Source organism: Mus caroli, unplaced genomic scaffold (assembly GCF_978045245.1).
Source record: "Mus caroli unplaced genomic scaffold, Mus_caroli_1 scaffold_17, whole genome shotgun sequence".
In the NCBI taxonomy this organism is placed as follows: Eukaryota; Metazoa; Chordata; class Mammalia; order Rodentia; family Muridae; genus Mus; species Mus caroli.
This window is the reverse complement of record NW_028227272.1, coordinates 51,918,241-51,930,534: the sequence shown is the minus strand read 5'-3', so window position 1 is coordinate 51,930,534 and position 12,294 is coordinate 51,918,241.

Genomic DNA, 12,294 nt, shown 5'->3' with positions numbered 1-12,294 from the left:
AAAGAATACTTTATACCCTATGGCTGTGCACAACCAGAGTTTCATTTCAATCATTTCTTTTAGAAATGTTGTTCAAAAGAAAATAAGAACTCAAGAGCTAGGCTTGCAGTATTTACATCTTTTCCTATGTGTAGTAGTACATGAATTTAATCTAAGCAATCTAAAGGCAGAGGAAGGTAGATCTCTGAGCTGAAGGCCAGCTCAGTCTACACAGTGAGTTCCATGACAGCCAGGATGGGGGCTATGTAGAGACACAGTGTCTCAAAGGGGAAAATATTGATTACAAATCCTGACTCCTGTGACCTACTTAGGCTTTGGGTGATTCCTATAACTTTCTGTTTTTAGTTAACTTTCTGCGAAATGGCCATAAAGGAATGTCTGTTTAACATTTATTAACAAACTACATGTTTTGTCACACATTAAAACACTTGGAAGAGTTTCTTCTTAGGATTATTTGCATGAAATAATCACCATGAACTATTGGCTAGTGACATTATTGTTGTTCTTTGCAGACTGCCATTGCAGTAAGTGCTTAGAATATTAAAAGAAAGCAAAACAGGCCCTGTTCTTCCTCCCTTTCTTTAAAGAAATAGCTATGGAGACAGAAACAAACAAACAAACAAACAAAAAGCAAACTATAAGGAAAGGATGAATAATTTGTAAATCATAAAATAGACATCTTAGTTGTTCACCTCCAAATGAGCGATAGTTTGTCTTTCTGAATTATAATGTACTTACAATGTTTGGCCTTGGCTATACATAGGTAAAGGTGAGAAGCAATGTTGTTTCCTCTGGGTGGGGAATGAACCATGGGTTTTCTTACAGCACCAACTGTGCATGTAAGTAGACTTCTAAAAATAAAGAAACTATGGTGACAGAAGGAGAAAGGCTTCCAAGGACAAGAGGAGAATTCAGAGCTGTGTCCTCTTTGGAAAGGTTATTATAAAAATAAACATGAAAAGAAGCACTCTACTTTTTTTCCAAAGTCTGGATAGAATATTTGATGACCTGATAGGGCCCTTCTTCTGCAGCTTTTATAAAGTTAAGAGGTCAGGAATGCTGGGATTCCATGCCTGTTATTTGTCTGTTGACCTATGTGGAAGGATTTTCTTTGATATAATTCTATGACTACATTTCTCAATTCAGAAGATAGCAATCACTCAGAAAGTCATGTCCATGTCTGATTTTGCCTTCCAACTATAGAGAATCAAATATACCTTGCCACTCTCTGCAGGGCTTTGGAGTATACATGATTGGAATGGCGAAGATAAGAAGAAAAGGGCAGACACTATGACACATGTACCAAAAATACTGGGACTGGGTGAATCATGTGCCCTTTGATGGAGATGCATCACTGCCAACAGTAGTAAAATATTCATTCTGCATGTTTATTTTAAACATTTGAATCAAGGAAATGGGCTTACTGTATATAATCAAATGGGGAGGCATTTACTTAGTCTCTATAGGGAATCTCTGTATGGGAACAGTCTCAGGCTGTGGTTATCTTAGAAGAGACAGTGGTTGACAGTTTCTGTAAACACAGGTTGATTTTTCTTAAACACTTGTACTTGGACCAGAGTAAGGCTTTGACCAGAGTAAGGTAATTCTCTGATTGTTACCAAGGAAGTCTTCATCATCCCTATGCATCATAGACATCAGGGTCTTTAACATGACTGTGCCCATGTCAATGACATAAATTTACCCAGTACTTCATCTGCTCCTCAAACACTCACTCAGGACTATCTGTGCTTCCCAAATACCTTTTACCTACTTGATGAAGTAAATTGTCTCATCTTAAAAGACATCTGCGAGCCTTCATCCCTGGTGCTTCTTGATAAATTCTTATTTGAAAAAAAAATATGGATACAATTAAATAGAAATCAGGCCTTACTAGATTACCCTAAATCATACTAGATTGCTATAAATGTAGTATGTAATGTGCATAAAGGAAGAGAGAGTCACATGGGTACAGGCTTATTACAATGGAGGCAGTAATTGGATTGATGTAGCTGTGAGCCCGAAACCTATAATACCAAGGTTTAGCCAGAACTCTAAGATGCAAAGACAGTATACGGAAGAATGCTTCCTGGAGTCCTCAGAAAAGGCAAGGTCTACATATTTATTTCTGATTTTAGTCCACATTACTGTGAATGAATGCTTTCCTGGTGTTTTAAGACACCAACTTTGTAGCAGTTTGATACTAAAGCCTTAGAAAACTAATAAGCTTGCATTGAAATATTTAAAAGCTCTAGAGTGTTGTATACACTATGTATTATAAACTCTGGGGTATAGAACTGGATTTTTCTAATACTGTGCATGGTTTTCTACAAAGAGTGACAGCCATATTTTCATTATATAAAATTCCTCAACAAGGAATGAGCAGATCTGTGTAAGAAAGTCAGAATTTCAAGTAAAGATGTGAATAACATCCTTCTCATTAGCTGTCACAAAAAAGTGGACATCCTGTGCCTGACGACATAGATATTCGCTTCATCATTATCTTGTTCTTAAATTTTAAAATGTTTCTCTTCATGTTCCTTTCACTGGGTGTAATTTGTTTTTGCTGGATGGAAATCATAATGATAACCAGATCTTCATGAGATGCCTCTATCAAGTTTACTTGTGTTTTGTTTTGTGTAGACTTAATGAGGCGCATAAAGATTTATCAGTCCCCTGGACACTTTTTATTCCTTAGTAAAGGAATTTGAATGTAACGGGTGCTGATGAAGAATGACAGAACATTTTAGCTTGTGCCTATAAAACTGTTGTTTATTTAGCTCATAAGAAATACATTTTAAATTTAATTTCAAGTTTCCCCTTTTTTTTCTCCTGCATGAACCTCTGCTTCTGAATGCTTCTCACAACCAAAATGCTTCCCTAAATTGGATAGACACACCATTGCTTCTGGGACTGAATTAGCCTCCAAGCTGGGCTGCCTGATGCCCACACTGTCAGCACTACCACACTCTGTAGGCCAGTTGCCAGCTCAAAGTGTCCGGGGAGATATCAGGTTCCTAACCGATTTTCTCCCTCTTCTCAACCTAATTATTTGGAGTCCTTCAAGCTTTCCAGAAATATCTGCAATTAGTCAGATGGTATCTAGGGCTTTGTTTAAAATTACAATAGAGAATTTATCAAGACCATTTGGTCCAATTTCCTTCATCATCTTCCCAGTGGATTTTTTTTTCTCCTCTCTGGAGAGTCAGAAATGAAGATCTATTATTGTTATACAATTACAGAGAATAGGAGTAATAATAATGCTTGAAATGATTATTATATTATTAAGAGGGTTGATATGTGTAAAGATGATTTCTTTCCTGACATACAGATTTTCTTTCCGAAGCTCAAGCAATGAGTGATTGCGAGCCTTTTGCTGCCCTTTGCTGATGGTGTTGAGCAAGCCCAGGGATCATACGTTTGTTATCCACCAGAATTGAAATCCACTTTTCATATTTAATAATTGGTGCAAAGTTGTTTTATAATGTTATTGCATGAATTAAGGGTTACTTTGATTCATCAGAGACAGAAAATTGAGACATTTCATTTTATTTTCATACTGTAAGTTTGATTTCTATTTCTGGTATTTTCTGTTTTCTTTTGCAAGCCATAAACTCTGAGTCTCAATTCTCACAGATAAGTTAGAGTATACAAACACATACATGCATTTCATTAAATGTCTTCCCTAATGCAGCATTAACTATAAAGCCAAAGGCCTCCTTGTTTCCCATGCTTAAGGTTATTTCTACTCTCATCTCCACAGAAGCAGCATTAACATACATGTAAATGAAAAGGCTTTATGCACTAAAACCTTTTAAAAACTTAACAGGAAAAAATAATGTCTTCAAACTTTCAAAAAGCGTATCATTTTCTGCATTATAATAGGTTTAAAACCTATTATTGAAATGGAGAAAATGCATATTCAAATTAGTTTAAGATTCTACGACCCCACAGTCAGAACAGCAATCATTAGGAATACAAATCACAGCAAATTCTGAACTGGATATGATGAAAGGGAAACTCTTATACATTGTGAGTGGGAGTGTAAACTAGTGCAACCATGTTATGATGTAAACTAGTGCAATCATGTTATGAATCAGTCTGACGGTTTCTCACCAAACTGAAAATGGACTTAAATATGATAGTTATATCACTCCTAACATACACCTGAAGGGATTTACATCCTACCTTAGAGGCACTTGCACATCCAACTTTATATTTAAAATAGCCAGAAAGTGGAACAACATAGATGCCCAGTCACAGATGAATGGGTAAGTATTACTCAGTTGTAATGAAAAATGAAATTCCAATATTTGCAGGTCTGCTACACAAGGACCATCAAGGTTAGTCTACCTCCCAATACCTACTGCAACAGTAACATCCATGGACCAAAGTCATAGCTTTGGCCTCAAAAGAATACAATCAATAAAAGCCAGAACAATATGACACCTTCACAGACAGCTACCCTACTGTAGCAAGCCCTGGATATCCTGGATATCACAATCAAAACACAAGAAAATGACCTTGAATCCAATCTTATAAATATGACAGAGAACTCTAAAGGGGAAATGGATAAACCTCTTAAAGAAATACAGGGAAATACAATCAAACAGGTAGAGGTCTATAATGAGGAAAGAAATAAATCCCTTAAAGATACATAGGAAAGGACAAATAAGCAGGTGAAGGAGATGAATTAAACTGTGCATGACCTGAAAATAGAAACAGAAGCAATATAGAAAATACAATCTAATGGAATCCTGGAGATGGAAAACCTAGGTAAGAAAATAGGAACAATGGATGCAAGTATCACCAACAGAATATAAGAGATGAAAGAGAGAATTTCAGGTGTAGAGGATATAATAGAAGTTGATAAATCAGTCAAAGAAAATGTTATATCTAAATATTTATGACAAAAAAACATCCAGGAAATCTAGGATAGTATGAAAAGTCCTAACCCAAGAATAATAGGAATGGAAGGTGAAGAGTCCCAGCTCCAAGAGCTAGAAATTATTTTTCCCAAAATCATAGAAGAAAACTTTCCCAACCTAAGAAAGAGATATACATACAAGAATCTTATAGAACATCAATTAGACTGGACTTTAAAAGAAAAAAATCTCCTGCTACATAATAATCAAAATACAGTTATGTACAGACAAAGAAAGACGATTAAAAGCAACAAGGGGAAAAGGCCAGGTAACATACAAAGGCAGACCTATCAGAATTACACCTGAGTTCTAAACAGAATCTAAAAGGTAGAAGGGCCTAGACAGATATCTAGCAACCCTTCAAAAGCCACAATTGCCAACCTAGGTTACTAAACCCAGGAAAACTCTCAGTTATCATAGATAGAGAAAACAAGGTATTTCCAGATAACTCCAAATTCAAACAATATCTATCCACAAATCCAGCCCTACAGAAAATACTAGTAGTAAAATTCTAACCAAGGGAGGAAAATCTCATCCAAGAAAATACTGGAAATAAGTAATTCTATACCAACAAAAACCAGGAAAGCACACACACACACACACACACACACACACACACACACACACACACACACACACCTTCATGTTAAAGGTATTAGAGAGATCAGGGATACAAGGCACATACCTAAACCCAATCAAAGCAATGTACAGCAAGCCAATAGCCAACATTAGCTAAATGGAGAGAAACGTAAAGCAATTCTAATAAAATCTGGGACAAGACAAGGCTGTCCACTCTCTTCCTATCTAATCAATATAGTATTTGAAGCTCTGGCCAGAGCAATAAGACAACTAAAGGACATCAATGGAATTCATACAGGAAAAAGGAAGTCAAAGCATCCACATTTGCAGATGATGTGACAGTATACATAAGTGACCCCCAAAACTCTACCAGAGAACTCCTACAGCTGACAAACAGCTCCCGCAAATTATATGGATACAAAATTAGCTCAAAGAAACCAGTAGCCCTTCTTTATGCAAATGATAAAGTGGCTGAGAAAGAAATTAGGGAATTAACACCCTTTACAATAAAATATCTTGGTGTAAATCTAACCAAGCAAGTGAAAGAAGTATGGAGGAGATGGGGGAGGCTAGCCTGCAGGAAGGGTATATGGACAGCGATATGCAAGCATAATATTTCATAAAACAATTAAAACATAATTGAAAGGATACTAGAATGTCTGTGATATAAAAGAATATGGGGACAAAATATTAAGGTTAACTAAATTAAGGATGCAAGTAATTGCCTTATGGAGACCCACTAGACAGAAATAACTCTCTTGTCTCAGTCTCCATATCTGTATGGTCTCTATCTGTCTGTCTCCTAAACCCTGCGTGTATGTGTGTGTGTGTATGTGTGTGTGTAGATGCAGAGGTCAGAGGACATATTACACGAATTAGTTGTTTTCTCTCTTTATGTAGATTTCAGGGATTGGAGTCAGGTGATCAGGACTAGTGGCATATGCTCTTATCTCTTTGTGCTATCTTTCTGGCCCATCCATCATATTTCTGAAACAGTCTCTCACAGAACTTGAAGCTTACCACTTTGACTACACTGGTTAGTCAGTGAAACGGACATCTGCCTATCTGTATCCTTGGCAAGAACTGGAGTTTTTGGAGGCATATACTGCTCCCACACCCAGCACTTTCAGGTCTTCCTGCCTGCACAATGGGTACTTTAACCACAGAGGCATATCCATAGCCCTTATTTTGTTTTGTTGATATAAGATCTCACACAGCTACTGTGAACCCCATTATATATGTCATATTTCATTACTCCTGATATTCCTGCTTCCAACTCTCAAGTACAAAGACTAAAGGCATTATATCTTGTTGAGGATAGCAACTTTTAGAATATCTGGGCTAAATGCTGAATTCTAGAAAAACTTGGAAGATAGAGTCTTTCTTAAAGTACAGAAATATTTTGTGATAGTGCTAGCAAAGGGGAGGAACTGTATACTTGCCTTCCAAGAGCAGAACTACTCAATATTCTCTCCTTATTGTTGATGTCGGTAGCCAAGTGCTCAAGGCTTACCCTTCTCTGTGCTTGTTTGTCGTACCATCCCATGTCAATATGTTAAAAATGGAAATGCTGACTCCCAGTTTGTGCGTTTCTAATTTAAAATCATCCCTAATTACTTGCCATATTGGCTGGGCTAACATGATTCAATCCAGGTTTTTAGAATTTCATTTTCTCAATTTCCTTCCTTACCCAGCCTCCCATTATTTGCCAATCCACATTTTTAAAAACATATTTGATTTCATTTGTGTGATTCATTGAGTTCAAGTGAAGGAAAATACTTTTAAGAACCTTTTGAACATTACTTCCTCTTCTTTCATAAATTGTGAACTCAGTTTTACTTGACATAAGGATTTAAGTTATGTTTCTATTTGGGAAATGATCAGTATTTCCAAATGATTTTGTAAGGAAGTCTCAATGATATGCAATGCCACCTCAATTACTTGCCTTCCTAAATGCACAGATCCACAGAGCCATGCGAATCTATGTGGTCTCCAATGAGCATCACTTACTAAATTCAGACACAGTAGAGGGTCAAATGGTTGACTGATATTCCACATAAACTAATTGCTGTGTTTTAGAACTTAATCTCTGATGAACATTTCAATTTTGTCACCTTCTAGCAAAATTCACTGGACTATTTTGATAGCTATATATATATATATATATATATATATATAATTTCAGGACAGTGTCTGTCACATGGTAAATATTTTTTTAGTATTAACTACTAATATTTCTTTTTCTGAAATGTCATAGTTGTGTTATACATATGGAGTTTTTAATTAAACCAGCTGGTATATGAGGAAAGATATTAGGGGATGATGTTTAGAAAGCTGTAAGACTTCTCTAAGGTACAGGAGAATATTCTGTTCCCTACATTTGATACTAAAGGAAGAACCACCTATATGGAAAAGAAGGGAGAGAAGATATATCAATCTGTTGTCCATTATTATAACACAACATGTAAGACTATAATTTATAAATATAGCTGCTTCTTTATTTATTAAGCTAATTGGAAGTTTTTCTTTCCTTTCCTTTGGTTGCTTGCTCTTTCTTTCTCCCTTTCTTCCATTCATTTTTTTCTCTTCTTCTCTTCTCTTCTCTTCTCTTCTCTTCTCTTCTCTTCTCTTCTCTTCTCTTCTCTTCTCTTCTCTTCTCTTCTCTTCTCTTCTCTTCTCTCCTCTCCTCTCCTCTCCTCTCCTCTCCTCTCCTCTCCTCTCCTCTCCTCTCCTCTCCTCTCCTCTTCCTCTTCCTCTTCCTCTTCCTCTTCCTCTTCCTCTTCCTCTTCCTCTTCCTCTTCCTCTCCTCTCCTCTCCTCTCCTCTCCTCTCCTCTCCTCTCCTCTCCTCTCCTCTCCTCTCCTCTCCTCTCCTCTCCTCTCCTCTTCCTCTTCCTCTTCCTCTTCCTCTTCCTCTTCCTCTTCCTCTTCCTCTTCCTCTTCCTCTTCCTCTTCCTCTTCCTCTCCTCTCCTCTCCTCTCCTCTCCTCTCCTCTCCTCTCCTCTCCTCTCCTCTCCTCTCCTCTCCTCTCCTCTCCTCTCCTCTCCTCTCCTCTCCTCTCCTCTCCTCTCCTCTCCTCTCCTCTCCTCTCCTCTCCTCTCCTCTCCTCTCCTCTCCTCTCCTCTTCTCTTCTCTCTATCATCTATTCATCTCTCTATATCTCTTTTCTATCTATCATCTATCAATGTATCTTCTTTCTATTCTCTACCATATTTATCTGCCAGTATATTTATCTGTATCATATGATATATCATCATATACCAATATCATAATAATATATCACATCTTAATATCATATATTAATATCATATATTATCACAATCATAAGTATATATCAATATATTATATATTTATATCATCATATATCACATATCCTCAATCATTTATTACATATTTTATATCATCAATCATCAAACATATATTACATATCACACATCACACATCATATATTACCCATCACATATCATACATCATATACTATCTCTGGATTTGGGAACTAGTTTGAATATTCTTTTTATAGGGGAAATTCAAATCAGGGATGGAAAAATAAAACTGAGTAGTTTTCTGCTCATTTTGCTCAAAAAAGGCAAAGTATGATTAATACGCTGGAGTCATAGGATGTAACTCATGCATAGTAAAGATTCCTACTGAAATATTGTGATTCTTAGACCGAGCCATTTCTGGACTAGAAGTGCTTTCAGTAAAATCAAACACTAATTATTCTTCAGAGGAAACAGTATTTGTAGTAGAAGCAAGGGAGCTCTGAGCATAAAGCAAAGCATTGTACTGGGGTTCCATATAAACTCCATGGTCACCCTTCAGTGAGTGCTGCGATCTCAGGCCTGAGCAGAACTGGCATGAGAAGCTAGAATTAGGTATGTTTTCAAGTAGCACTTTATGTTCTTTAATGATAATGAAATCCATTGACATTTTATTTATTCTTTTTTATAAACTGGGAATAATTTATTATAAGATTATAGAATGCGGTATCATTTCAAATACTGATTATTAGGATAAAGAATAAAGTATAAAGAATTTGATCCTTATTTTAAATACTTATTATCAGGATAGAGGGTTAAGAAACATATGGCTACTTTCTTGCAATAATTATATTTTTCCCATTTTTATCACTTTGTTCCTGGTTTACTTATGTCATGTCCAGTAGAATACTTCATAATACTGAACCATTGAGGAAGGAAAATCGCCCGTCTTCTGGCAGACTTATGACTTTCTATTGGCTCTTTGCTTCTATGCCCTTGCAATTATTACTACATTCCAAAAGATTGGTAGAGTTTGTTATCACTGGATTTTTGCATTTCCCTCCCCAAATCTCCATGGTTAGGACCTCATTCCCTTTGTAGTCAAGCAAGGGGCTGGAGCCATGAGAGATGATGGATTGAGATGAGACCATGATCTTTTCTTTTCTTTTTTTTTTGATTTTTAATATTTTTATTACATATTTTCCTCAATTACATTTCCAATGCTATCCCAAAAGTCCCCCATAGCGCCCCCCACTTCCCTACCCACCCATTCCCATTCTTTTGGTCCTGGCATTCCCCTATATTGGGGCATGTAAAGTTTGCAAGTCCAATGGGCCTCTCTTTCCATTGATGGCCGACTAGGCCATCTTTCGATACATATGCAGCTAGAGACAAGAGCTCTGGGGTTCTGGTTAGTACATCATGTTGTTCCAACAATAGGGTTGCAGATCCCTTTAGCTCCTTGGGTACTTTCTCTAGCTTCTCCATTGGGAGCCCTGTGATACATCCAATAGCTGACTGTGAACATCCACTCCTGTGTTTGCTAGGCCCCAGCATCGTCTCACAAGAGACAGCTATATTTGGGTCCTTTCAGCAAAATCTTGCTAGTGTATGTAATGGTGTCAGCGTTTAGAAGCTGATTATGGGATGGATCCCTGGATACGGCAGTCTCTAAATGGTCCATCCTTTCATCACAGCTACGAACTTTGTCTCTGTAACTCCTTCCCTGGGTGTTTTGTTCCCAATTCTAAGAAGGTGCACAGTGTCCACACTTTGGTCTTCATTCTTCTTGAGTTTCATGCGTTTAGCCAATTGTATCTTATATCTTGGGTATCCTAAGTTTTGGGCTAATATCCACTTATCAGTGAATACATATTGTGTGAGTTCTTTTGTGATTGTGTTACTTCACTCAAGATGATGCCCTCCAGGTCCATCCATTTGGCTAGGAATTTCATAAATTGATTCTTTTTAATAGCTGAGTAGTACTCCATTGTGTAAATGTACCATAATTTCTGTATCCATTCCTCTGTTGAGGGACATCTGGGTTCTTTCCAGCTTCTGACTATTATAAATAGGGCTGCTATGAACATAGTGGAGCATGTGTCCTTTTTTCCGGTTGGGACATCTTCTGGATATATGCCCAGGAGAGGTATTGCTGGATCCTCCGGTAGTACTATGTCCAATTTTCTGAGGAACCGCCAGACTGATTTCCAGAGTGGTTGTACAAGCTTGCAATCCCACCAACAATGGAGGAGTGTTCCTCTTTCTCCACATCCTCGCCAGCATCTGCTGTCACCTGAATTTTTGATCTTAGCCATTCTGACTGGTGTGAGGTGGAATCTCAGGGTTGTTTTGATTTGCATTTCCCTGATGATTAAGGATGTTGAACATTTTTTCAGGTGTTTCTCTGCCATTCGGTATTCCTCAGGTGAGAATTCTTTGTTCAGTTCTGAGCCCCATTTTTTAATGGGGTTATTTGACTTTCTGGAGTCCACCTTCTTGAGTTCTTTATATATATTGGATATTAGTCCCTTATCTGATTAAGGGTAGGTGAAGATCCTTTCCCAATCTGTTGGTGGTTTTTTTGTCTTATTGATGGTGTCTTTAGCCTTGCAGAAGCTTTGTAGTTTCATGAGGTCCCACTTGTCAATTCTCGATCTTACAGCACAAGCCATTACTGTTCTATTCAGGAATTTTTCCCCTGTGCCCATATCTTCAAGGCTTTTCCCCACTTTCTCCTCTATAAGTTTCAGTGTCTCTGGTTTTATGTGAAGTTCCTTGATCCACTTAGACTTGACCTTAGTACAAGGAGATAGGAATGGATCGATTCGCATTCTTCTACATGTTAACAACCAGTTGTGCCAGCACCATTTGTTGAAAATGCTGTCTTTCTTCCACTGGATGTTTTTAGCTCCCTTGTCGAAGATCAAGTGACCATAGGTGTGTGGGTTCATTTCTGGGTCTTCAATTCTATTCCATTGGTCTATTTGTCTGTCACTATACCAGTACCATGCAGTTTTTATCACAATTGCTCTGTAGTAGAGCTTTAGGTCCGGCATGGTGATTCCACCAGAGGTTCTTTTATCCTTGAGAAGAGGTTTTGCTATCCTAGGTTTTTTGTTATTCCAGATGAATTTGCAGATTGCACTTTCTAATTCGTTGAAGAATTGATTTGGAATTTTGATGGGGATTGCATTGAATCTGTAGATTGCTTTTGGCAAGATAGCCATTTTTATAATGTTGATCCTGCCAATCCATGAGCATGGGAGATCTTTCCATCTTCTGAGATCTTCTATAATTTCTTTCTTCAGAGACTTGAAGTTTTTATTATACAGATCTTTCACTTCCTTAGTTAGAGTCACGCCAAGATATTTTATATTATTTGTGACTATTGAGAAGGGTGTTGTTTCCCTAATTTCTTTCTCAGCCTGTTTATTCTTTGTGTAGAGAAAGGCCATTGATTTGTTTGAGTTAATTTTATATCCAGCTACTTCACCGAAGCTGTTTATCAGGCTTAGGAGTTCTCTGGTGGAAT